Source organism: Hemiscyllium ocellatum, chromosome 23 (genome assembly GCF_020745735.1).
Source record: "Hemiscyllium ocellatum isolate sHemOce1 chromosome 23, sHemOce1.pat.X.cur, whole genome shotgun sequence".
Lineage (NCBI taxonomy): Eukaryota > Metazoa > Chordata > Chondrichthyes > Orectolobiformes > Hemiscylliidae > Hemiscyllium > Hemiscyllium ocellatum.
The window spans coordinates 15594742-15620266 of NC_083423.1; the positions used below are offsets into that span (position 1 = coordinate 15594742).

Below are 25525 nucleotides of genomic sequence, written 5' to 3' on the forward strand. Positions count from 1 at the left end.
TGGTCTTGCAAGCCATTTTTTGCTTTATTTTGTTGGATGTAAATGGAAACTTTGTTTTTTTTTTGAGAGTTTGGTGCAGCATGAGGCGTCGTATCCTTGTAGCTCTGAGTCCACCAATTTGCTTAAGGTCTGAGATGGCTCCAGAACCAAATTGTATTCCATTTCTGTGATTGGAAGACACAATGGTCAATCAAACTCTGTGAGCACTGTACTTGTTCTTTTTGAATTTGGAGATATCCAAATGTACAGCACTGTTACAATTTTATTCTGTTTTACACAATAGTACACAACCATTTGGCCCATATCCCCCTCAACTCTTCGTATTCATGTACCAATTCAGGTGTTTGTTAAACGTTGCACTTGCACCTGCCTCCATCACTTCCTCTGGCAGTTTGTCCGTACACACACTACCCTATGTATGAAAATGTTGCCACTTGGGTCCTTTATTTAAAACTTTCCCCTCTGACTTTTAAACCTATGCCTTCTCATTTTGGACTCTTCCTCTCTTTCCCCCCCCCCCCCCCCACAGGAAAAAGATCTTGGCTATTCACCCTAGCCATAATTTTGTAAGCTTCGATAAGGTCATCTCTCAGTCTCTGACGCTCTAGGAAAACAAACTCAGCCTATTCAGCTTCTCCCTATAATGCAAACCTCAAGTCCCAGCAACATCGTTGTAAATCTTTTCTGCACCCTCTCAAATTGAACAATTTCCTCCCTATTGAAGGGTGACCAGAATTGTGTACAGTATTTCAAAAGTGGCTTCAGCGATGTACTGTACGGCTGCAACATGACCTCCTGACTCCTCTACTCCATGCACTAACCAATAAAGGTAAGTGTGTCAAACACCTTTTTCACCACTCTGTCTACCTGTGACTCCACTTTGAAGGAAATACACACCTGCACCCCAGGTCTCTTTGTTCAGCAACACTCTCCAGAGCTCTACCATTAAACTTTTAAGTCCTGCCCTGGTTTGCAAACCAAAATGCAGCACCTCACATTTATCTAAATTAAACTTTGTCTTCCAGTCCTTGGCTTGTTAGCCCATTTGATCAAGGTCCCTTTGTACATTGAGATAAGCTCCACTTGCCATGACAACAACTATTTTGGTGTCATCTGCAAATTTAACTATACCTCCTATGTTGATGTTAAATTCAGTTTTGAGACAGCCCAGGGAATTCCTTGTGGACTCAGACCTGTAAGGCTCTCGCAGTTTGTCCTGGAGATCATACTCTTTGGGCATCTGGAATAAAAACCTATTACAGTTTAGTTTAATTTTAGTTATCCCCTTTATTTACCAATTGCATCACTATTACAACATAACACTGATACCAATAAGCTGAACTAGCTAGGTTCTAATAACCTAGGAGAGTAGGAGTGCCCTAGCAGGCTACTCTGATTTACTGATACAAAGTGGCTTCCTTTATCCAAAAGTTTACAAAAGCACTGCATGTTCTTAATTCGACAGGTAACAGTGAAAGACAATAATTCATAAGGAAGAGAAGTCAATTGACAGGTTTGTGTATGCTTGACGAATCACTCCTACATGCCCTGAGCCATTCATCAGGTGGGAAAAAGATACCCAGCCAGGTTAAGTGCCTGCTAGCAAGAAGATAAACTCCTATCATAAAGAGGTATCCATCTGAATTAATTGGAGAGTTCATAAGGTAACCTTGCACAGCTGACAAATCAGATACAATTGCTTTCCAAAATGGCTTCTTAGAAAAGAGGGCAAACTTTGACCATAAAATGGCTTCCCGACACATTGTGCCAGAATCTCTTCAATGTTAAGCCCAGATTAATTTCTAAGCTAGGAGCAGACTCCTTCTTTTGAAGCACTCGATCATTCTGTACCTGAGGCCGAGATGTTAACCTAAGGTTGAATTTCAATGGATTCATTCGTCTTCAAATAAAACATCCTTTTTTTTCAGGGTTGTGATTCAAATTCAAATAAGTCATAAGATCTGATTAGTTAGAATTGACAGTGGGACAGTCTGTAAGGCCTGTAGAGTGGTCTGCAAGAGCAGCAATTAAGTTAAATCTTCATCAATATTACCTTGTACAGAATTTGTGTTTAATAACCGGTAATGGCTATTTAATATTATGACATCGCAAAAATACAATTAAATTCAATCCATAGCAGTTAAGCGCTAAGAGTTAATTTTCTACTGGCTTCAGCAGCCTCTGCACTAAAATGGTCTCTCTCCCTCTAGTGTCCTTTTGAACTCAAGTCAGGGATTGTAACAGCAAATATGTGTTTTCCCTCTGTTTCTGCCGAGTTTGCAAGGGGTAACAAGAATCCATTATAATTAACAAGACCTGACCGTCAATTACAAGGTTTTTGACAGTACCAAGTTTCATTTTGGGGTCAGAATCAAACATTCAATCATTTCACAAGGGAACAGCAGTGAATGTTATCACTTGGTGTCCGGTTTACTCAGATTCACTGATGTTAAGGCAAATGTTCTTAATTGTCTTAGAGTATCCTGTTATCACTTGGTGAGCATAGATGTTTTATTCTTCTGCATACCTTGGGTTCCTCCCTTTTTCTGAGTCTCCCTGACTTTGTGTATTTTTTAGTGTGCAACAAATGTGTTCGATAATTCAATATTACATTTTAGTCTAAATGTAATAAGGGCAAGATTTTAAGGCTATAAACTTTCTCATTCCCTCCTTTTGTCATTTCATGATAACTACATAGTTTATATAAGTGTAATTAGTCTATTCAGTCGATTTGTATTTTCAATAAGTCACGTGTCTCCTCTGGCGAACCATTGTTTTGTGGAGCAGAGTTTGAAAGATACTGGATTTCAGTATCTTTGCCATCTCATCAAAAAAAAACTTCAGTCAAGGTAGTAAAGCATGATTACCTATGCACAAAACCATGCTGTCTGTACCTAATTTGTCCTTGCCTTTCCAAGTGCATGTAAATCCTGTCCCTCAAAATCCCCTCCAGACAACTTAGCCACCACTGATGTAAATCACACCAGTCTGTAGTTCCCTGGCTTTTCTTTACAGCCTTTGTTACATAATGACACCACATTAGCTTCCCTCAGCCTTTTGGCACCTCACCTGTGGCTATGGATAAGCCACATATCTCAGCGAGGGGCTTGTCCAAATTCTGGGAAACACCTGATCAGGCTGCTGGGATGTATCTAACTTTTGTACATTTTACAACTCCAGCACCTCTTATGTAATATGAGCACTTTTCAAGATGTCACTATTTATTTCTCCAAGTTCCTTTGTATTCATTTCCTTTGAGACAGCAAAATATTTGATTGGTCCCTCACCCATCTTGTGTCGCTCCACACATAGAGTTTACCCTGATCTTTAAGGGGCCCTACTGTCTGTCTTGTTATTCTTTCTTTTGTTCTTAATTTGCTTAGAAAATGTTCTTGGATTCTTTGTGACTCGGTTTGCCAAAGCAATCTTCTTTCCCCCCCCTTTTGTCCTCCTGATTATTCACTTAAGTATACTCCTGCTGTCCTTACACTCTCTTCTTGGGATTTGTTTCATCCCAGCTGTCTATATTCGATATATTAGATTAGATTAGATTACTTAGTGTGGAAACAGGCCCTTCGACCCAACAAGTCCACACCGACCCGCTGAAGCGCAACCCACCCATACCCCTACATTTACCCTTTACCTAACACTACGGGCAATTTAGCACGGCCAATTCACCTGACCTGCACATTTTTGGACTGTGGGAGGAAACCGGAGCACCCGGAGGAAACCCACGCAGACACGGGAGAACGTGCAAACTCCACACAGTCAGTCGCCTGTGTCGGGAAATGAACCCAGGTCTCAGGCGCTGTGAGGCAGCAGTGCTAACCACTGTGCCACCGTGCCGCACACTATATATGCTTCCTACCTTTTCTTGATGAAAATCTCCATTTCTCTAGTCATCCACCCTTGCCTACACCTAGCAGCCTTGCTTTTAATCCTAACCGGAACATACTTTCTAAACTCTCACCTCATTCTTCAAAGCCTCCCGCTTCTCAACTGTCCGTTTACTTGTGAATAGCCTCCTTCAAACAACTTCTGCAAGTTCCAATCTAATACCATTAAAGTTGGCTTTATTCCAGTTTAGAAATTTAACTTTTTGATCATAGCTATCCTTTTCTGATGCTGTTTGAAAACTAATAGAATTATAGTCACTTTCCCCAATGTGCTCCCCCACTGACACCTCCATCACTTACCCTGCCTTATTACTCAACAGAAGGTCAAGAATTGCTTGTTCTCCAGCCAGCACCTCCACATTGTATCAGAAAGTTTTCTTGGACAAACTTAACACATTTCTCTCTATCCAATCTCTATCGTAATCCCAGTGTATGTTTGGTAAGTTAAAATCCCCTACCATTGTCATCCTGTTTTTTTTGTGTTTTGCAGCTATTTCCTGCATATTTGCTTCTTAATTTCCTGCTGACTATTGGGGAGCCTCTCATACAATCCCAACAAGGTGATTATCCACCAACCCAACCTCCACCCCCGGCACTTTCCCCTGCGACCGCAGGAAATGTAAAACTTGCGCCCACACCTCCACACTCACTTCCCTCCAAGGCCCCAAGGGATCCTTCCATATCCGCCACAAGTTCACCTGTACCTCCACACACATCATCTATTGCATCCGCTGCACCCGATGTGGCCTCCTCTATATTGGGGAGACAGGCCGCTTACTTGCGGAACGCTTCAGAGAACACCTCTGGGCCGCCCGGACCAACTAACCCAACCACCCCGTGGCTCAACACTTTAACTCTCCCTCCCACTCCACCGAGGACATGCAGGTCCTTGGACTCCTCCACCGGCAGAACATAACAACACGACGGCTGGAGGAGGAGCGCCTCATCTTCCGCCTCATCATCACCCTCCAACCACAAGGTATGAATTCAGATTTCTCCAGTTTCCTCATTTCCCCTCCCCCCACCTTGTCTCAGTCGGTTCTCTCAACTCAGCACCGCCCTCCTAACCTGCAATCTTCTTCCTGACCTCTCCGCCCCCACCCCACTCCGGCCTATCACCCTCACCTTGACCTCCTTCCACCTATCCCACCTCCATCGCCCCTCCCCCAAGTCCCTCCTCCCTACCTTTTATCTTAGCCTGCTTGGCTACTCTCTCTGATTCCTCATGAAGGGCTTATGCTTGAAACGTCGAATTCCCTCTTCCTGAGATGCTTCCTGGCCTGCTGTGCTTTGACCAGCAACACATTTTCAGCTGTGATCTCCAGCATCTGCAGACCTCATTTTTTACCCCTTCCTTACTTGTCTCGTGCACCCATATAATTTCATTGGACAATCTCCCAGGAATATTCTCAAGAAGTATAGTTGTAATGTTAGCTGTAACCAACAACTCCAATGCCCCTCCTCTCTTGCCCCCCCCCCCCCCCCCCCAACCTTTCTATGCCATCCATATCCTGAATTATTAAGCTGCCAGTCCTGTCCATCCTTGAGCCGTGTTTCTATCTTAGCTATGGTATCCCAGTCTGATGTTCCCAACTATGCCCTGGGCTCATCCACCTTACCTATCAGGCCTCTTGCATTGAAATAAATGAAGTTTAATTTTTCAGTCTTATCTCATTCTCTGCCAAGCTCTTGTCTGCCTTTTGAAATTTTGAATTGCTCCCCTTTACCTTTTTTTTCCAGCCTCAGCCTTTTCTCTTTTCTCACTGTTGCTCTGCATCCCCTTCCCCCCATCCCCAACAATTTACCTCCACTTTTACTAGTTTAAAGGCTCTTGAGTAGCACCAGGAAATTTCCCTGCAAGGATATTTGTCCCCTTCCAATTCTGGTGGAAGCCATCCCTTCCTTTTAGGTTATTTTTACCACCTGAAGAGATGCCCTCAGCCACTCATGTAGTCAATTCCTTCTATTCCTGCTCCTATGAGTATGTGGCACCAGTTTTGTCCAAATATTACTACCCTCTAGGATCTACTTTTCTGACTTACTGCTAGTTTACTATATTTTTTTTCTGCAGAACCTCATCCCTTTCTCTCCCTCCAGTGCCAATCACCCCCTCCTCGTCACTCTTCCCGTACAAATTTTTTGCACTCACCGTGACGTTTTTGACCCTGGCACCTGGGAGGTGACCCACCATCCTGATGTCTTGCTGATGGCTGCAGAAGAGTCTGTCTGAGCCCCACACTAGATAGTCCCCTGTAACTAATAATCGCTTGGAACCTGGAATAGCCCTTGTTGCAGGAAAGCTAGTCACTGTACAAGAAACTTTGCTATCAATGCTATACTATCCTGCAAGCCCCCTCAACCCCTCATAAACACTATTCAAAACCATGTACCTCTTTGAGATTGGCATAACCACAACAAACTCCTGCACTCCATGGCCACCTCTCCTTCCATTCCTAGTGGCCAGCCATTTACCTGACCGTATCTGCAGTGTCTCTGCCTTCCGAAAACGCATCCACCCCCTTGCTCTTGTAAACCCGTCATTGCTTCTAACTGCCACCTGGAGTCCTGTAAGCAGTTTTGTTCCCCTTATTTAAGAAATAATGTTATTTTATTGGAGGCAATCCAGAGAAAATCAACAAAGATATGATTCCTTGTATGGAGGGATTACCTTTTCAGCCAAGTCGAAACTGTTTGGAGAATTGGGACTGTACTCATTGGAGTTTAGAAGAATGAGAGGTGAACAGATTTACAAATAAAAGATTATTAAGGGAAGTGACAGGATGAATGCTGAAGAGGTGTTTCCCTCATGGGGGAGTCTTGGTGCAGATGCTTGATTTGGTGAGGGAATCTAGGTTTCTGCACAAGAGTAGAAAATTGGACATGAAGAATGGCAGATTACCCATTCCTATTGAATTGCGAATCTGTTTCAAGGAGCTGAATGGGCTGCATCTGTTCCTATTTCACATGATTTTAAACTGATAAAATACTAAAAAGACAAATCAGTACAAATGCAGTGAAGTTGCTGCTGATGTTTTCGGAATACAGGAAACTGAGTCGACCATTTAAGATTGTGGGGAGTTTTTTTTTGTTTCATCCAGAGGATGGTGAGTGCATGGAATCCTTTGTCACAGAAAATGGTTGAGGCCAAAACATTGTTTTCAAGAAAGATGTAATTATTAGTTTTGAGAGCTGGAAGGAATCCAAGGGTATGGGAGAATACCAGTCAAGGTCACTGAGTGGGATGATCAATTGAGATAAAATGGAATGGCAGAGCAGGCTTGAGGTCTGAAAGGCCTACTCCTACTTTTATTTTGCTGACTGTATTCTGTACTCATAATTGCTCATGCCCTGTTCACACTTGATCTGGACACATCTTTTGTCTTTTTTCGATTACCACTCCCTTTGATTTTGAAATGTGAAGCCTTCTGTCAGTTAACCTGTCCCGTCCTTCACCCGAGCATTCCCTTTGTTCACCATCCCCCATGCCCATGTTAACTCGGTTTAGCCATTTACCCAGTTTCTATCTCCACAGACGTGGCCGCATTTAGAGTCCACAGCAGAGAAAGAGTCCATCGAGTCAACTTGACTCGAGTAAGTGTACATCAATCAAACAATTCATGGCCAAAAATTTCAGAAATTGACTTTTTCTTTACATAAAATGTATGGTATCTATTTTAAATTTGAGATAATTACAATGCAGGTTATTTGGTTGGTGAAAAGCTCAATCTGTATTGTTCTTTTGACATGATCAGATCCACTTTTTAAAATTGCTATCTTGCAGTCTATTGCTGTTAATCACAAACTGTAGATATATAACTTGTTAAAATTGTATATTACAACATACAATTGGCCCTCAGCTAATTTAATAAACATGGACACTGCAGAGTGTTACAACAAATGAAGTGATTGTTGCTTGAAGGGTGTAACGAGGTGCAACCAATTAGTGAACTATACTGTTATTTTAAAACGATAGCATGTTATTGCATGTGACAAGGTTTTCTCATTTGTTAAAGCAATTACTCGCAGTACACTACATATTTAAAATATTTTGTAACTGGAGTAGTTCAGTATTTATGACTGGAAAAGTTCTCAGAAAAAAAAGATGTTAACTACTCTCTTCAAAGTCAGAAAAGGAAAAAAAAAACAATTTTTTGCAAACTTTTGTTCCTCCCAATGAACTGCCTGTTGAATTACACTGCATATTTTGGAGAAAGATAGATGCCGTTTTTTGCTGCTGTTGTGCAACTGTGTGTCTCAAACCAAAGTTAACTGTGTGATTGAAAATAAAATCAGAAATTGCTGGCTACACTCCGCATCTGTGGAGAAGAAGCAGCATCAACATTGAGTTGTGACCTTCTTCAAAATTGGACTTGAAACTTCTCACTCTGCTTTCTTTCCACAAATGCTGCCTGACCTACTGAGTTCCTCTCGAGTTCTGCTTTTTTTTCTCTCAGATTTCTGGAATTATACTTATGATTCAAATTCTGTTTGGACTGAAGAGGTGCAATTTACCATTGAACATGGCAAAATTTAATGTCTGCAAGATACAGTATTTATAAGTAAAAGAATTTATATGGCACTGAGGTAGTGTGATAACAGCAATGCAATATTTGTTTTTTGTAAAAATTCTTTTGTTCATATTCGTGGTTGATTGTGCCAGATTTATTGCCCATTCTTAGGTAGCCTTGAAGGTGATGTTGAGCTGCGTTCTTGAATTACTGTGGTCCATTTGCTGGAGATAGGTCATGGGGAAGGGAGTTGCAAGACTTTCACTCACCGACACGGGAGTCAGAATGGTTTGCAACTTGGAGGGGAACTTTTAAATGGTGGAGTACCCATTTATCTGCTGCCCTTTTCCTCCAGATGATAATGGATGTCGTTTTGGAAGGTATTGTCTAAGGGGAATTAAGTGATAAATTTCTGTAGTCCATGTTGTAAATTGTACAGATTGCTGCTTCTAAGATCAGTATTCAAGGTAGGTGCTTGTGGATGTGGTGCCAAGGAAGCGGGCTGCTTTGTCCTGGCTGGTATCAAGCTTCTTGTGTGTTGTTGGAACTACACTCATCCAGGTAAGCCTGGAGTGTCTCATTATGCTCTAGACATGTGTCTAGTAGATGATGAGCAAGAATTGGCAAGTGAGGAGGTGAGATACTCATTGCAGGAATCACAGTCTCTGACTTGCTGTTGTAGTCGGTGGTCAGAATGCATGTATGGCTACTTTGTTCAAGTTCTGGTCAATGGTAGCTCCCAGGATGTTGACACTGGGGAATGTGCATAGACTACTGGGCATTGTATGAAGCCAGCATTCCTAAAAGCTTTGCATGATTCATGTCTGCACAGATAGTTTGAATCAAAATATTAGTTGAGGATCTTTTCACCTCCACAACTGAAGGTTTTTCTGCTGTCACATTTGAAATTCTCCATTCCATGACTGCTCGCCCCAAAGCAACACCAACCTGATATATTAATTTTGTTTCTCTTCACAGAGCTGCCTGATTACTGAACATTCTGTTTTTGATTGTAAACTGTTTTGAGTTCAGTACAATATAGTACAAGTCAGCAGTTTATTTGGTGGGTTCAAAATACCAGTACCCACTGTCGAGGTTTTTAATCTTGCCACAAAGCTCCCCCCATCAAGGGAAGACAAATGAGCATTGCATAAATTAATTAAAATAGCAAAGATAGGTTCTTCCTACCTTGAGCCCTCATTGAAACAAAATGCAAATTATTCAATAGAAATAGTAAAATAAAACACGTTCTAGAACATGACAATAAAACAGATTAAAATTGCAGGCCACTGCTTCAGATAAGAGTGACTTCAGTTTTCCATTACTTTTGTGTAATCTGTCAGGACTTGGTCAGCATTGACATATCTTTCAGTTAATAACACTCTAAGTGATTTATGTCTATTGATTAAATGTCAAGACTTGGCAGGATCAGTCTATATTATGGTAGATCTCTGTCATGGAAAAATAAACACAAACTCTAGATAGAATTTAGACCTGTATTCTTTTGTATTGAGCTCAGAAAAAGTGACATGTTACTCCTTTGTAATGTATTCCAGTGCCACTGAGAAAGTAAATCTATTGGTTTTTACTGACTGCCTCAAATTGATACTGTCAGTCCAATGGAAGGTAAAATGTGATGGTAACTCTTTTCATTATAACGCATCTGACATGACCAGATTGATCAGAATAGGAGACTGCGAATAGTGCACTATGTTTCTATGTAATATTTCAGGCCTTCAATATCGGTAGCATGAAACAGCAGGATTGCCTTATACATTCAGGAAGCTGAGCATTATTTTTTCCTTAGTTATTAATGGAATGTGAGGGAAATTGTAAGCCAGCATCTCTGTCTGTATTCTTTGCACAGATGGTTGTGAGCTCCCTCCTTGAATTACTGCAGTCCATGTGGGACAGGTACATCCACACTGCAGTTAGCAAGGCAGTTTTCGATATTTGACCCAGATCAATTGTTCCATGTTGGGATTGTATAGGGCTTATTGGGGAACCTGCCAAAGGTGATTTTCCCCTGAATTTACTGTCTTTGTCCTGCTATGGTGAGGATTGTGAATTTTGCAAGGTGCTGTCTAAACGGTCTTGATGAGTTGCTGCAGCACATTTCAAATGTGAGACACTGCTACAGTGGAGGTGCAACAGCATCTAACTTTTTTAAATTGAAGGACATTAATTGCCAAGAAACGAATAACTGTTTCTTAGTCTCTTAATCAGAGCCCACTCAAACTTTGTAACTTTTTATGAAAGTGTAGCCGTGTCTAATTCAGCTACTTTGAAATAGTTTCAAATTAACAGCCAAAGAAGATGGTGTAATAATATTGACATCTCAACTTGTTCCACTTAAATTGAGGAGAAGTTAACTGGTACTTATATCCAGGTATTGAAATGGAGAGGTGTATGACCTATTCTCAAACTGAATAAATATTATTTTGATACAGAAGCAATACTGGAAGTATTCTCTCCCTACTGGCTGGTTGGACAGAAGTACTGAAGAAGATGCTGAACAAATGAGCATTTTTAAATGATCAGGTGCTGCAGCTGCCTTTCAAGCATTGGCTGGTCTGTCACTTCAATTGCCCAGAAAAAGCTTTTTGGTGTATATTGCACCAGAGCACTGTTGTAATTGTGAAAACTTACCGATGAGGTATCTTTCAGTTTATTTACTTTCTTAATCTAAGAGCTGATGAAGCTATTGTTGTTTAGATCAGCCATTTTTTCACATCCCCAAATGGCCTCAGAAGGTGATGGAAAGATGCCTCATTGAAATGCTAGATGCTGTGAGTGTAGGGACATCCACAGTACTATTGGGGAGGAATTTTGAATGAGCAACAAAGAAAAAGGTCAGGATGGTGTGTGTGGGTTGATGGGCAACTTGCGGGTGGTGACATTCCCACACCTTATCCTTCTCGGTGGCAGAGGTCATGAGTTTGGAAAGTGCTGGCAAAGCAGTTTTGGTGAGTTACTGCTCAGGTTTCCGTTGAATGGTTCGATCTGGGAGAATTCTAGTTGGCTGTCAGAAAACTGAAACAGGTTTTTGGCTGTTTGAAATTTGCTTGAAAGTATATCCATGAATCTGTTAGTTGCGAAGGGTTTATTTTTGTGCCATATGGAAATCAGGGCATGTAGTCACTTCTGAAGATGACTTTGATTGCAAGGATAATCTTGATTTGTAAGAGTCAGGTTATAATAAGTCAAGGCTAGGGAAATACCCTTAACATGGAACTGGTGTTTTACCTATTGCATTTAATTCCCAGCTTTGTTAAATGGTTACGTTCAGAGATATTAGAATACTTACTGGCATTTTACAATGGATGCAAAACATTTGACTGAAGTTAGCCTTTATCAAAATAAATGTGCTTCTGCAACATCTTGTGTACTGTCTTCAATTATTCAATGTGTGCATCCCCACTGCATATAGTAACATTATCGACTGGATGCTGTTAATCTGGGATAGGCAGAACAACATTCGAGTGTGTGGTGTTGGAAAAGCATTGCCGGTCAAGCAGCATCTGAGGAGCAGGAAAATTGAAGTTTCGGGCAAAAGCCCTTCCTCAAGAATGAGGCTGGGAGCCTTGTGGGGGGAGAGGTCAATTGGAAGGGATGGGGCTGGGGGGAAGGCAGCTGAGAGTGCAGCAGGTGGATGCAAGTCTAGGTAATAGGTCAGAGGGAGGGTGGAGTGGATAGGTGGAAAGGAAGATGGACAGGTCATGAGGGCAGTGCTGATCTGCAAGGTTCAGAACTGGGACAAGGTGTGGCGAGGGGAAATGAGGAAACTGGTGAAATCCACATTGATGCCATGGGGTTGGAAGGTCCCAAGGCAGAAGATGAGGCATATTTCCTCCAGGCATTGGGTGGTAAGGGAGTGGTGATGGAGGAGACCCAAGACCTGTTTGTCCTCGGCAGAGTGGGAGGGGGAGTTGAAGTGTTCGGTCACAGGGCGGTGGAATTGGTTGGTGTGGGTGTCCCAGGGATGTTCTGAGGGCGCCTACGAGCAGAGTGCTTCAATCTCCCCAATGTAGAGGAGACCGCATTGGGAGCAATGGATACCGTAAATGACGTGTGGAAGTGCATGTGAAATGTTCATGGATGTGGAAGGCTCCTTCGGGGCCTTGAACAGAGGTGAGGTGGCAGGAGAAGGTGCCCGGAGGGGGGTGGAGGGAGGAGGTGAGGTGGGGTGGGTGGTGCATGGACACAACTAGGTAGTCGCGGAGGGAACAGTCTTTGCGGAAAGCGGATAGGGGTGGGGAGGGAAATATATCTCTGGTGGTGGGGTCCATTTGTAGGTGGTGGAAATGGCGGAGGATGCTGGGATGGGGATTCTGTCCTTGTTGCAGTTGGAGGGTGGGGTTCGAGGGCTGAGATGTGGGAAGTGGATGAATTGTGCTGGAGGACATCATCAACCATGTAGATGGGGAAATAGCAGTCTTTAGAGAAGGTATGTTCTGTGGTGGAACTGGTCCTCCTGGGAGTTGGTCCCCCTACCAGTACCCTTCCACTGGCAATCTAATTCATTTGGTTGAACTGGTCCTCACCCTGAACAATTTCTCCTCCGAATCCTCCCACTTTGTGCAGACAAGAGGGGTAGCCATTGGCCCTAGCAATGCCTGTCTTTTTGCCGACTGTATGGAACAGTCTTATCTTCTGCAGTTGCACCGGTGCCACTCAACACCTTTTCCTCTCCGACATTGACTGCATCGGTGTCATCTCGTGCTCCCACGAGGAGGTTGAACAGTTCATCAACTTCAGCAACACATTCTACTCCGACCTTAAGTTCACCTGGACCATCTCTGACACCTCTCTTCCCCTTCCTGGACCTCTCCATCTGCCATCAACGGTGACTGACTCAACACTGACATTTTCTACGCACCCATTGATTCCCACAGGTACCTGGATTATAGGTCATCCCAACTTGCCTTCTGCAAAAATGCTATCCCTTGTTTCCAATGTTTCTTCCTCCACCGCATCTTCTCCCAGGAGGGCCAATTCCACCACAGAACACACCAGATGGCCTCCTTCTTTAAAGACTGCAGTTTCCCCTCCCACGTGGTTGATGATGATGCTCTCTAGCGCATCTCATCCACTTCCTGCACCTCTACCCTCTAACTCCATGCCTCCAACCACAACAAGTGCATAACCCCCTTGCCCGGTCCTGACCTTCCACCCCACCAACCTCCAAATACATTGCATCATCCATTGCCATTTGCACCACCTACAAACAGACCCCACCATCAGAGATATGTTTCCCTCCCCACGCCATGCACTTTTTTTGTCAAGCCCATTCTTTCAATGAATCCCTTATCAGGTCCACGCACCCCATGCAACTTCCCCTGCCATCGCAGAAATTGCAAAACCTGCACTCACCGCCCCTCCCCCCCCCCGCCCCCCCCAACTCCGTCCAAGGCCCCATAGCAGCCTTCCACATCCATTCACCTGCACTTCTACACACATTTACTGTATCCGTTGCTCCCGACGCAGTCTCTGGGACATGCAGGTCCTGGGCCTCCTCCCATCGCCACTCCCTTACCACCCGATGTCTGGAGAAAGAATGACTCATCTTCTGCTTCGAGACCCTCCAACCTCATGGTATCAATGTGGATTTCACCAGTTTCCTCATTTCCCCTTCCTCTACCTTATCCCAGTTCCAATCTTGCAAATCAGCACCGCCCTCATGACCTGTACCACCTGTCCATCTTCCTTCCCACCTACCCGCTCCACCCTCCTCCGACCTATCACCATTACCCCTACCTCCATCCACCTAATGCACTCTCAGCTAATTTCCCCCCAGCCCACCCCCCTCCCATTTATATCTCCACCCCCAAGGCACTCAGCTTCATTCCTGATCAAGGGCTTTTGCCTGAAACGTCGATTTTCCTGTTCCTCGAATACTGCTTGACCTGTTGTGCTTTTTCAGCACCTCACGCTCGACTCTCCTCTCCAGCACCTGCAGTCCTCACTTTTGCTGAGACAGGATAACAGCCTATATGCAATCTGGCCACCTTTTAAGTGTCTGACTTTGTGAAATGTTTGTGTTATTTTTCAGTAATACTTTTTTTTATCAGCACTAACTAACTGAATATTAAACTATTCACAAATGAGAGATGCATTTACAATAGTGTTTTCATCACTGCAGGATTCCGAAGTACTTAAAGCTCTGAAATGTTGCTTCTTTACAAATCGAAGTTGAGTTTTTATTTAGAAAACCAACAAATGCCTCGGCTTTTAACAGCTGACAACAAAAATTGCCACAATAAATAAGAGAAAATTGGAAGTTAAACGTCTTCATATGTATTCTTCACCAATTATTTACACACATTTTCAATAGCACAGAGAGTCAGTATTACCTGCAAGTCAACATGAGCCATCTGTTTCATGGAAGTCTTCAATAAAACTTGTGAACAGTCATTTGGGAAAAGAAGCAAGTCAAACAGTCAGGGCAGGCACAAACAAAACAGAAGTAGAGAGGATTGATAAATTAAAATGCATTTATTTCAATGCAAGAGGCCTAACGGATACGGTTCCGAATGTGGCATTGGGATCTCCTCGCGATTGCCTGGATGGACAGGACTGCAAAATTTATGTTCTCGGGTGGAGGTATGAAAAGGAGGATAGAAAGTGGGGCAAGAAATGAGTGGGAGTAGCATTCTTGGTTAGGGCTAACATTACAGCTGTACTTGGGGAGGGTACAACCGTAAGACATTGGAGCAGAAATTAAGTCATTCAGCCCACCAAGTCTGCTCCATGATCCAATCATGGCTGATCAGTTTCTCAACCCAATTTTCCCGCTCTCTTCCCATAACCCTTGATCCCTTTGACAACCAAGAACCTATTTATTTCTGTCTTAAATATATTTTGTGGCAGCAAATTCCGTCAATTCACCACTCTCTGGCAGAAGTTTCTCCTTAGCTGATCTTCCCTTTACTCTGAGGCAACGCCATCTGATTCTAGTCTCTTCTACCAATGGAAGCATCTTCCCAACATCCACTCTGTCCAGGCCATTCAGTATTCAGTATGGTTCAGTTAGATCTCACCTCATCCTTCTAAACTGCCTTGAGTCTTGACCCGGAATCCTCAACCGTTCCTCATGTGTTAAGCCTTTCTTTCCTGGGACCATTTCTCATAAATCTCCTTTGAACACTCCAGGACTCGGACATCCTTCCTGAGATATGGGGCCCAAAACTGCAAAAGTGGTCCAACCAGAGCCTTAGAGTTTTTGAAATACACTTTTGTATTCTAGTCCTTTCAAAATAAAAGCAAACATTGCATTTGCTGTGCTAACTATTGACTCAACCTGCAGGTTTACCTGGAGAAAATCTGGACTAGAACTCCAAAGCCTCTTGGCACTTCAGACTTGTGAATTTCCTCCCAATTAAGAAAATACTTCATGCTTCTATTGTCGCTACCAAAACGCATAACCTTATACTTTCCCACATTGTACTCCGTCTGCCACTTCTTTGTCCACTCCTAACCCGTCCAAATCCTTCTGCCGCCTCCCCACTTTCTCAGTACTACCTATCCCTCCACCTATGATTGTACCATCTGCAAACTTAGACTGCCCTCAGTTCCTTCAACCAGATCATTATGTATAAAGTGAAAAGTTGTGGTACCAATACTTGCGGAATGCCACTTGTCACCGCCTGCCATCCTGAGGTAAACCTTTTTATCCTCACTCTCTGCTTTCTGCCAGAAAGCCAATCATGTAATCATAGCAATCATAGCATTTTGCTATGGCACCATGGACCCTTCTCTTATTCAGCAGTCTCCAGTGGCACCTTGTCAAAAGCCTTCTTCAAATCTAGGTTGATGATATCCATTGGCTCTCCTTCGTCTAACCTTCTTGTTACTTCCTCGAAGAATGCTTGCAAATTTGTAAGGCATGATCTACCCTCGATGAGACTATGCTGACTTTGCCCTATTTTACCATACACTTCCAAGTCTGCAGAAATCTCATTCTTCACAAAGACTCCAAAATCTTATCCTTGACCAAGTGCTAGGCTGTTTGGCCTGTAATTTTCTGTCTTTTGCCTTACTCATTTTTTAAATAGGAGTGTCACATTAGTAATTTTACAATTTTACAGTCCTCTGGGACCCTAACCCAAGAGATAGCTGAAGAGGTGGTGGAGGAGTTAGTTGTGATCTTTCAGCAATCTCCTTTAGAACTCTGCAGTGTAGTCCACCTGATCCAGATGATTTATCCACCTTTGGGTTGTTCAGTTTTGTTTTTGTTACCTTCACCTTGATGCTGGGCACCATACTTAGCTCTGCTCCCAATACTCTTGAATGTTTGGGATATTTCTCGTGTTTTCCACTGTGAAGACTGCAGATTAATTATTCAGTTTCTGAGCCATTCCCTTGTTCCCCACTACTATCTCTCCAGTGTAACTTTCCAGCTGTCCAATGTTCATTTTTGCCCTTTCTTTCTCTAAAGAAACTCTCTTCTTGTCTTCCTTTTTATATTTCTGGCTAGCTTACCTTCTTTTAATCTTCTCTCTCCTTATTTCTTTTTATGTTACCCTCTGTGGATTTTTGTAAGCTTCCTAATCCTCTGGTTTCCTACTGCTCTTTGCCACATTATATGCTTTCTATTTTGCTTTTATGCTGTCCCTGACTTCCTTAATCAGCCATGATTGCCTCATCCTTCCTGTACCATGCTTCCTTTTCCTTGTGATGAATTTTTGCTGTCTCCCCTGAACTACTCCCAGAAACTCCTGCCATTCCTGTTCTACTGTCTTTCCTGCTTGGTTCCTCTCCCAGTCAGTTCTGACCATCTCCTCCCTCCTGCCTCTGTAATTAACTTTTTATTCTGCTGTAATACTATTACCTCTGATTCTATCTTCTCCCTCTCAAACTGCAGAGTAACTTCAATCGTGTTATGATCTCTGCCTCCAAAGGGTTTCTTAACCTTAAGCTCCCCTATCAAGCCTGCCTCATTGCCCAGCATGAAATCCAGTATTGCCTATTCCCTAATGAGCTCCACCACAAGCTGCAACAAAAAGCCATCTCGTCGACATTCTACAAATTCCTTTTCCTGCAGTCCACTACCATTCTGATTTTCCCTGTCCATCTGCACATTGAAATCCCCTGTGATCACTCTAACTTTGACTTTCTTTCACCAGGAGATTGAGAAGTTGTGTATCGTGCACCCTACCTCCTGACAACTATTTGGAGGACTGTACATGAATTCAACTACGGTTTCTTTACTTTTTTGTGGTTCATCAATTCTATCCACCCAGATTAGAAATAGCATTATCTGTACTATCTGACCCTATTTCATTTCTTACTGTTGACTTAATTACATTTCTGACGTACAAGGAAACCCCTCTCTCTCTGTCCACCTGCTTATCTTTTCAGTAGGATGATATCCTTAGATATTCAGCTTCCAATCCTGATCCCTTTGCAGCCATGTCCCCATGTAGCCCATCACGTTATACCTGCCAATTTTGATCTGCTCCATGAGCTCATTCATGTTATTTCTTCTTCTTGCATTCAGATGTAACACCTTCAGTCCTGCATTAACCTTCTCTCTTCTCAGTGTCATTCATGTGTCCAGTGTGCTTGAAGTTTGATTACTAACCCCTTCCATTTGTGTCTGTTCTGGACACTTGAATTAACTCTCCTGAGTTCTCCTTCCCTGTCATTTATTGAGTTGTAGAGATGTACAGCATGGAAACAGAACCTTCGGTCCAACTCATCCATACCAATCAGATATCCGAAATTAATCTCATCCCATTTGCCAGAATTTGGTCCATATCCCTCTAAACCCTTCCTATTTATGTACCCATCCAGGTGCCTTTTAAATGTTGTAATTTTACCAGCCTTCACAACTTTCTCCTGCAGTTTATTCCATACGCTCTCACCACCCTCTGCATGAAAAGTTGCCCCTTTGGTCCCTTTTAAATCTTTGTCCTCTCACTCTAAACCTATGCCCTCTAGTTCTGGACTCCCCCATCCCAGAGAAAAGATCAAGTTTATTGCCCCGATCCATGCTCTTCATAATTTTATAAACCTCAATAAGGTCACGCCTTAGCCTCTGCTCCAGGGAAAACAACCCGAGCCTCTTCAGTTTCTCCCTGTAGTTCAAACCCTCCAATGCTGGCAACATCTTTATAATTTTTTTCTGAACCTTTTCAAGTTTTGTAACATCTTTGCTATAGCAGGGAGACCACAATTACACACAATATTTCAAAAGTGGTCTATCGAATGTTCTGTGAAGCTGCACATTGACCTCTGAACTCCGATACTCAATGCTTTGATCAGTAAAGGCAAGCACACCAAATGCTGCCTTTACTCTGTTATATACCAGGGATTCCACTTTCAAGGAACTATGAACCTGCACTCAAAGGTCTCTTTTTGTTCAGCAACACTCCTCAGAATCTTAACGTTACATATGCAAGTCCTGCCCCGATTTACCTTTCCAAAATGCAGCGTCTCACATTTATCTTAATTAAACTCCATCTGCCACTCCTCGGCCCATCTGATCAAGCTCCTGTTGTACCTTGAGGTAACCTCCTTCATTGTCCACTCCACCTGATTTTGGTGTCATCTGCAGACTTACTAATTATACCTCCCATGTTTACATGCAGATCATTTTTATAAATGATGAACAGCATTGGACCCAGCACTGATCCATTGGCACACCACTGATCACAGGCCTCAACTCTTAAAAGCAAACCCTCCATCACCACTCTGTCTCCTACCTTTTGAGCCTGTTTTGTATCCAAAGGGCTAGTTCTCCCAGTGTTCTACATGATCCAACCTTGCTAACTAGTCTACCACAAGGAACCTTGTCAAACTCCTTACTAAAGTCCATATAGATTACAGCTGTAAGTTTGCTCGCTGAGCTGGGAGGTTTGTTTTCAGACATTTCGTCACCATACTAGGTAACATTATCAGTGAGCCTCCGGATGAAGCACTGGTGGTATGGGCTGCTTGCTATTAGTGTTTAGGTTCCCTTGGGTTGATGATGTCATTTCCTGTTCTTTTTCTCAGGGAGTGGTAAATGGAATCCAAGTCGATTAGATATCCTTTGGCCTAATTAGTCCACGCCGACCCTCCGAAGAGTAACCCACCCAGGTCCATTCCCCTGAACTAATTCACCTAACTCTACGGGCAATTCATCATGACCAATTCACCTAACCTGCATGTCTTTGGACACATGGATGTGTTTGTTGATTTGAGTTCCAGTTTGATTACCAGGCTTCTCGGAATTCTAATGCATGTCTCTGTTTGGTTTGTCCTAGAATGGATGTGTTGTCCCAGTCGAAGTGGTGTCCTTCTTTATCTGTATGTCAGGATACTAGTGAGAGTGGGTCATGTCTTTCTGTGGCTAGTTAATGTTCATGTACCCTGGTGGCTAGTTTTCTGGCTGTTTTTAGTGTTGGTTACAGTTCTTGCAAGCTGTTTTGTAAATGACATTAGTTTTGCTTGTTGTCTGCATAGGGTTTTTCAAATTCATTTAGTGAACTTGTTTTGGTGTGTTGGTGGGTTTGTGGGCTACCATGATGCCAAGAAGTCTGAATAGTCTGGCAGTCATTTCGAAATGAAGAAGGACACCACTTTGACGAGGATGACACATCTATCCTAGGACAAGCCAAACAGAGACATACACAAGAATTCCTAGAAGCATGGCATTCTAACCGGAACTCGATCAACAAACACATTGACTTGGATCCCATTTACCACTCCCTGAGAAAAAGAACGGGGAATGACATTACCAACCTAAGGAAACCTAAACACATAAATAGAAAGTGGGCCATACTACCAGTGCTTCTTCCGGAGGCTCACTGATGACGTTACCTAGTGTGGTGATGCAACGTCTGAAAACGAACCTTCCAGTTCAGCGAGCAAACCTACATCCAGAACCTCAACCTGAGCTACATATTTTCTCAAAACTCACTACCACATAGATTACATCCACCAATCTACCCTCATCAATCCACTTCATTACTACTTCAAAAAATCTTAGTTTTCCACACAATTGAATCACCGTCTACAGATGTTAACCTGCTGCTTTGTTTCACCCCCCCACCCCCAATCCCTTAATTCCCTCCTCACTTTGTAGTTTAAAGTCTTGTTGACCAGCGTATTTACCACTTCCACTAGAAATTGGTCCCAGCTTGGTTCAGGTGGAGACCATCCTATTAATACTGATCACTCCTATTCCGATATTGATATCCATGCCCCATGAAGAGGAATCCGTCTTGCCCACACCACTCATTTATCCACGTATTTACTTTCCTTATTGTTGTGTCCTAATGCCAGTTTGCACTTGGCTTGGGCAACAATCCAGAAATTAAAACCCCCAAAAATTGAGGACCTGTTCATTAAATTGGTTCCGAGCTCCTGATAATGTCTGAAGAAGTCCTCTTTTCCTGGTCTTGCCTGTGTTGTTTAGTCGAGCATGGACCACAACAACTGGGTCCTCTTTCTCCCTCTCCAATATTCTTTCAAGCCGCTCAGAGATGTCCCTTACTCTGACACCAGGCAGGCAACACACCACGTGGGATTCTCGATCCTGCTTACAAAAAATACTACCTATTCCTTTATCTATAGAGTCTCCTACAACTGCAACTTCTCTCTTTGTTTCCCCCTCTTGAATGGCTTCCTGTAGTATAGTGCAGTGTTCAGTTGGCTCATCCTATCTGCAACCCTTTCCTCATCCACACAGAGCAAGTACCTCATACCTGTTTGACAAGGTCAAGAGCTGAGGCTATTCCTCACAGCAGCATCAAATTACTTGCTTTGATTGCAGGTAGATATTCTTGATGAAGAGCTTATGCCCAATATGTCAGTTCTTCTGCTCCTCGGATGCTTGTTGAACTGCTGTGCTTTTCCAGCACCACACTCTCGACTCTTATCTCCAGCATCTGCAGTGCTCACTTTCTCCTATTCCTGGGATTATGTCCAGGGAAATTATTTGGGTGGAACTGAGAAATAAGAAAGGGACGATCATCTTATTGGCATTGTACTATTGAACCCCCAATAGTCGGTAGGAAATTGAGAAAAAAACTTTTCTGGAGATCTTGGTTATCTGAAAGAATAATAGGGTAGTAAGGGTAGTGGACTTTAATTTTCCAAACATAGACTGGGACTGCCATTGTCTTAAGGGTTCAAATGGAGCGAAATTTGTCAAGTGTGTACAAGATAAATTTCTGATTCAGTGTGTGGATGGACCTACTACCGAAGGTACAAAACTGGACCTACTGGGTAATCCAAGATGGAAGACGGGAAAAGTTTCTGGATGTAAGAGCTGCCCCTTTTTTTTTTTGGAGGTATTTTAGATGGTGGAGGCGATTTCCTCGAAGGCTGGGAGGAACAATTACTGTTTTATATGCTGTTTGCATTGTTTTGGAACTTTGGAAAAAAAAAGTCAAAACAACATCAGTTTTCAAGGGAGAAGAGTAGTCAAAGGAAGCACATGATGAGGACAGTGGAGGGGAGAGAGAGAGAGAGAGAGAGAGAGAGAGAGAGAGAGAGAGAGAAAACCTGCCCAGTTACAGCCTTTGCTGTTTGAATTTGTGTATCGCTGGCATCGGAGTGCATCTGGGAAAATTAACAAACAGTGAAATTCACAACTAATCTTGGAGAAACTGTTGGGCGAAGTTCACAGCACAGAATCAGATAAGTTCATTGTTGTTTTAAGTCTGTCCAAGAGAAAGGCTGCAGTAGTGGGTACAGTGGATTCTTTCTTGATTATATGTTTTTGGAGATAAGTCTCTTAATTAAACTTAAATTAATAGCTATGGCTTATATTTTAACCTGTGGCAGTGTTTGCAGAGGAATAAGATAGTGTTATTTTCTGGGTTTGTAGATTGTGAAGGAGCAGAAATGGCCTTTACAGTGATATGTACTTGTCAGATTTGGGAGTTTAAAGAGAGTTTAGGGTTACTGCGGATTACATCTGCCATAACTGCTGTTGGATGCGAATCTTATCAGCTCAAGTGGATCGATTGGAGACGCAAATAGAAGCGATGAGGAATTTGCAACAGCAAAAGTATGTAATGGATGGCAGTTATAGGAAGGGGGGAAAGTCTCATACAAATACAGCCACTGTTTAAGAAGGGCAGTAAAGACAAGCCAGGGAACTATAGACCAGTGAGCCTGACCTCAGTGGTGGGCAAGTTGTTGGAGGGAATCTTGAAGGACAGGATGCCCATGTATTTGGAAAGGCAAGGACTGATTCAGGATAGTCAACATGGCCTTGCATGGGAAATCATGTCTCACAAACTTGATTGAGTTTTTTTGATGAAGTAACAAAGAAGATTGACGAGGGCAGAGTGGTAGATGTGATCTATATGGACTTCAGTAAGGCGTTTGACAAGGTTCCCCATGGGAGACTGATTAGCAAGGTTAGCTCTTCTCGAGGACAGGGAGAACTAGCCGTTTGGATACAGAACTGGCTCAAAGGTAGAAGACAGAGGGTGGTGGTGGAGGGTTGTTTTTCAGACTGGAGGCCTGTGACCAGTGGAGTGCCACAAGGATCGGCGCTGGGCCCTCTACTTTATGTCATTTACGTAAATGATTTGGATGCGAGCATAAGTGGTACAGTTAGTAAGTTTGCAGATGACACCAAAATTGGACGTGTAGTGGACAGTGAAGAGGGTTCCCTCAGCTTACAACAGGGTCTTGACCAGATGGGCAAATGGGCTGAGAAGTGGCAGATGGAGTTTAATTCAGATAAATGTGAGGTGCTGCATTTTGGGAAAGCAAATCTGAGCAGGATTTATACATTTAATGGTAAGGGACTGTTGCTGAACAGAGACCATGGAGTGCAGGTTCATAACTCCTTGAAAGTGGAGTCGCAGGTAGATAGGATAGTGAAGAAGGCGTTTTGTATGCTTTCCTTTATTGGTCAGAGTACTGAGTACAGGAGTTGGGAGGTCATGTTGGGGCTGTACAGGACATTGGTTAGGCCATGTTGGAATATTGCGTGCAATTCTGGTCTCCTTCTTATCGGAAAGATGTTGTGAAAATTGAAAGGGTTCAGAAAAGATTTACAAGGTTGTTGCCAGGGTTGGAAGATCTGAGCTACAGGGAGAGGCTTAACAGGCTGGGGCTGTTTTCCCTGGAGCGTCGGAGGCTGAGGGGTGACCTACAGAGGTTTACAAAATTATAAGGGGCATGGATAGGATAAATAGGCTGTGTTTCCCCTGGGGTGGGGGAGTCTAGAACTCGAGGGCATAGGTTTAGGGTGAGAGGGGAAAGATATAAAAGAAACCTAAGAGCCAACTTTTTCACGCAGAGGGTGGTACGTGTATGGAATGAGCTGCTAGAGGATGTGATGGAGGCTGGTACAGTTGCAGAATTGTACGAGGCATTTGGATGGGTATATGAATAGAAAGGGTTTGGAGGGATATGGCCCGGGTGCTGGCAGATGGGACTAGATTGGGTTGGGATATCTGGTCGGCATGGATGGGTTGGACCGAAGGGTCTGTTTCCATGCTGTACATCTGACTCTATGACTCTACTGTTGGCAAATAAGGCAAGACAGGTGACTGAGGTGTCAATGGGGGAGCACTTTGCGGCCAGCAGCAATAATTCTGTTAGTTTTAAAATCGTGATGGAGAAAGATAGACATCATGAAAACGTTGAAGTTCTAAATTGGAGGAAGGCCATTTTTGACGGTATTAGGCAAGAACTTGCAAAAGATGATTCGGGGCAGATATTCAGAGGGACAGCTGGAAAATGGGAAGCTTTAAAAAATGAGGTAACAAGAGTCCAGAGACAATATGTTCTTGTTAGGATGAAGGGCAAGATTGATAGGAAGAGGGAATGCTGGATGATTAGAGAAATTTGATGTTTTGGTCAAGAAAAAGAAAGAAGTATATGGCATGAATCTAGTGAATCCCCAGAAGTGTCCAAAGCAGTAGAAGTGCACAAAAGTGGGAAGGCAGCTGGGCAAAATGGGGACTTGAGCTAGCTTTAACAAATGAAGTAGAATCCAGAGAGATTTTATAAATCCATAAATGACAAAAGGTTAACTAGGGAGAGAATAGAGCCCCTTAAAGATCAATATGACTGCCTATGTGATAAGTTGGAGAAAACAGCGGAGTTTTTTTTGCATCAGTGTTTACAGTGGTGTAGGATATGCAAGACAGAGAGCATTGGCAAATAAATAGTGACATTTTCAAGAATGTCCATATTACAGAGGAGGTCGCGCTGGACATCTCAAATTGCAAAACGTTGGATAAATCCCCGGGGTCTGATTGGTTGTACCCTAGAATTCTGGGAGGCTTCTGTGCCAACAGCCATTGTTGAGCTATTTTCTGTTAAAATGCTACCTTCCAGCTGTTAAAGTCCACAAGAAATGGAACATCAAAATGCAGTAATGATTAATTTTGAAATTGATAACCATGGAAGTGGTTCATGAGTTGCCTCGTTTTGGCCAAATGAAGTGAATTTGATAGAAATGTCATGGAGGTGAATAGTTTGGGAAGTAAAATAGATAGGATAAAATTTGATTCAGTTGTGCATCTCTTGTAGAAGGATGGCTCTTGATAGGCTAAGTGTTTTGACGTATGCTTTGATACCAGTTGTTTACTCTTTCCAATGTATCTTATGGCATATATGATTCCATTTACTTGTTCAACAGTTTTGTTTTTCAGTTTCTGTTTTGCTCTTTGCATCTTTATTGCATTCACATGTGATAAGGATTTACTAGTGTATTGTAGTACCTAAGGAGCTCTATCACCTTGGATTTTGTGCAGGAATTTTGTCATGAATGTTAGGTTGAGTTCCAGTGAAGAATATCATCATTACTGTGGAGTCAGTGGAACTGCCATCTTCTAAAGTTTGTTCATGCTTAGTTAAATGAGAGAGTCCTGTAATTGCTGTTGGGTCAGCCTGTTTCTCCATGTGCTGCATTTTAACATCTCTGTCTGTTACGGTGCCATTAGTTAGCCACGAAATGTGCCACGTGAGGCTTGGACTGTTGTTTTCTGCTGTAACTGAACTTTTGCTGGAAATACCATCATCATCGATACCAAGCAGATTCCTTTTTGCCCTTAAATTAGAAATGTTTGGCGTCTGATTCTTTCAGAATTGAATTCATGTTGGAATTTTGAACGCTTTTATGAAAATCTTTTCACTTCGGCCAATCCTTAGTTTCCTGGC

The 25525-nt window shown here is 42.8% G+C and overlaps 1 protein-coding gene across 1 annotated transcript in view; it reads left to right on the forward strand.

Annotated features, from left to right (window-relative positions):
- exoc4 (exocyst complex component 4) overlaps positions 1-25525 on the forward strand; it is a 582261-nt gene that overhangs the window by 70641 nt on the left and 486095 nt on the right. The window lies entirely within an intron of this gene.